General features: G+C 34.3%; 1 long non-coding RNA gene across 6 annotated transcripts in view; it reads right to left on the bottom strand.

Annotated features, from left to right (window-relative positions):
• Positions 1 to 3,068, bottom strand: part of LOC102764984 — an 18,399-nt gene that overhangs the window by 3,423 nt on the left and 11,908 nt on the right. The gene's annotated exons all lie outside the window — the stretch shown is intronic.

Raw genomic sequence — 3,068 nt, 5'->3', positions numbered from 1 at the left:
CACCTCCCCCTCCCCCCAGCCATTCCCACCCCTGGCAAGCCCCCACTGCCCCAGTGTCTGTGTCTATTGGTTATGCTAATATGCATGCATACAAGTCCTTTGCTTGCTCTCTAACGCTCCACCTCCCCTGCCACTGTCTCTGGATCCATTTTTGTTCATCAAATTATGTTGACCATTATATCCCACATATGAGTGAGATCATGTGATATTGTTGTGTCCTTTTTTATTATATCACAGCTGTGGCTTCTTCAGGTATTTACTTTCTTTTCTACTATTTCTGAAATAAAAATTACACATATAATATATATGTGTAAATATGTTTCACATTATTTTCAGGTCACTAAATTATAACAATGCAATAGTGAGCAAGTGTGTATATGATGTGTTATAATAGGAATCAATGTTTTATTATACCACATAAAACAAACTTTAAAATATCAAACTATATTTTTCTAGATAAAGTGAATGAACCAGTAAAAATAAGTCTCTACTTCTACTGAATTAATCTTTGGGGTTAGTAAACCAAGTAGAGAAGCTCTGGTTTTCAATGTAATAGGGGAGAGACAAACGATTAGAAAAAAAGTCCTCTATGACAGGTTGTGAGAAAACTCTGTAAGAATTTGAATATATACTCGTAGGGCTTTTGTAATGCAAATCCTGATTATTTTTATGTTCCTAACTTCTCATCTTTTTCAAACAACTTATCCATGTTGGGAGCCCAATGATAAGCCACTGCTAAGTGAAATGGCTAGTATTGCCTCTGTAGCTACTGTATTTATCCAAAGAGAACACATTAGTATTGTTCCTAAGTAGATAGAGTCACTGCTTCCTTGTTTTACTCCTTTCATAAATATGCATTCAAAATTCTGGGTGTAATGAGAGCTTAATATGCTTTCACCATGTGGTTAAAAGCATTGGGAAGGATTAGGAGAAGCTTTTGTCTCAATCTTATTTTTCTATTCTAACAGATCCAAATGCACTGCAAGGGTCTAGTCCAGTGGTTCTCAACCTTCCTAATTCTGTGACTGTTCAATACAGTTCCTCATGTTGTGGTGACCCCCAATTTCATAGTTACAAATTGAACATAATTAAAGCATAGTGATTAATCACAAAAACAATATGTAATTAAGTTTTTCTCCCCCCCAAAGGGGTCGCGACCCACAGGTTGAGAACCACTGGTCTAGTCTATAACGCCTAGATGACAGTTCTAGAAAATATCTCCTCCAATACCTAAGATTCTAAGACATATTATGTTTAACTATTAAATCTATTTAGTGTGCTTTGCTCCATATGAATATTATTATTTTGTAGGCCCACTTTACATTATGTAGACAAGTATTTTCCCTTTAAAAATGTTAATGTGTTGTTCATAATAAGCCAAGATTTATTTCTTCTTATATTCTTAATACATTACAGATAAGTATATTTAAAATATCTCTATTTTTTCCTATCTCTGTCCACTGAAAGGGCTTATCAGTAATGGTCCACCAATAGCAATAAACAAGCCAAATTACTGTATCTTGGTTCCTAAATATACCATTCTTCCCTGAAAGAAACAGGGTTCCTTGGGGAGGAAAGACAAATTCCAGAGCTGGGGAAGAAAGAGAACAGGATAAATTTGGAATATATTTTAAATATATGTCATGAAGCCAGGAAGTATTTAAATAATCAGTAGGACATGTGAAAGGGACAAGTGAAGCATCTTGAAAGAGCCTCTGCAGAAAAAATCAGGGACAATTAGAAGATTAAAATAAAAAATATATATTAGTAGTAAATTTTAACCCATCGATTAAATAACAACCTAGGTTTCCCTACTGATTCAAAGTTTTAAAACAATATCTAGGATTAAATGTAAAGGCGTGTGCATTTATTCATTAGTTTAGTTCATTCAGTATATTTGTATCATGCAGTTCTACCACCAATGACTTCAAGGACAAACTGTAGGGTAAGATCCTCTCCCTGACTACATACAGATAAGGCTTAGAACAAATACCAATTACTTACGCAATTATCCCCTTAGACACTGAGCAAATGCCAACATGCTGGGAACTTTCTGGGGGGGAAAAAGCTTCAAGTATGCATTTGCAATTCTACAACTTTACTTTAATGCTATATATCTGTCATATATTTAAGTATGGTGCTGTCATTGTTCCCTGACAGAAATGACCTTTGACTTGGCTCCAAAAGGTCCATATCCTCCTCCCATCTTTCTGGCTACATCTCTCATAATTTCTCCTCGCAGCTCCTCATTCAGCTATTCTGGTTTGGCCAGGCACTTAGGGGTTGGAAAAGCCCTCAGGTTCCAAGGTAAGAATAGTTAAGTTCTGTTAAATAAAAGGTAATGAGTGTCTCAAATACCACTCTACTACTCTAACTTGAAAAGATAAACCACAGAAAACATGCTATGGAATCATGATTTTAATTAAGTAGTAACTTGTATTCAATGCTAACATATTTAAAAGTAGACTGAAAATCTATAATAAATAATGGTAATAGAAAAACTGAATTGTAAGCTGTATATAAAAATTACTCAATCTTTTCACAATGTTTTCATGGGTATAGTTTGCTTTAAATATGAACGATCATATTTCAACATTTTATTTTTTCAAAATGAAACAACAATAGACTTTCTACTGATTACAGAATATAGCTATAGTACAGAGTTAGTTTATGGCTACTAATTAAAATATGTCATGAAAACTCTTCTGAATATAAATGTTATACTAAGTCATAACAACAAAAAGATAGCCATTCATTTATTTAACAATGATTTGAGTACCTACTATATACTACTATTATATAGTATATAGTACTACTATTCTGGTCCATATGTACCCAAGGTTGAATTAATAATGTTTCTGTCCTAAAGAAACTCAGTAGTGATAAGAGCAGATACGTAAATCTAACAGTAGAAGAAGGGGAGGCTTCCTAAAAGAGGGAATGCTTGAGATGAAGTTTAAGAGATGAGTCACAGCTTCTATGTCTCTGGATCTATTTTGGTTCAGCTATGGTGTTCATTATATTCCACAAATGAGTGAGATCATGTGAGGGCATGTGCTGGGGGACGG

This window comes from Myotis davidii, unplaced genomic scaffold, assembly GCF_000327345.1.
Source record: "Myotis davidii unplaced genomic scaffold, ASM32734v1 scaffold125, whole genome shotgun sequence".
Classification (NCBI taxonomy): domain Eukaryota; kingdom Metazoa; phylum Chordata; class Mammalia; order Chiroptera; family Vespertilionidae; genus Myotis; species Myotis davidii.
The sequence above is the reverse complement of the archived record's forward strand: the minus strand, read 5'-3'. Positions and strand labels throughout refer to the sequence as shown.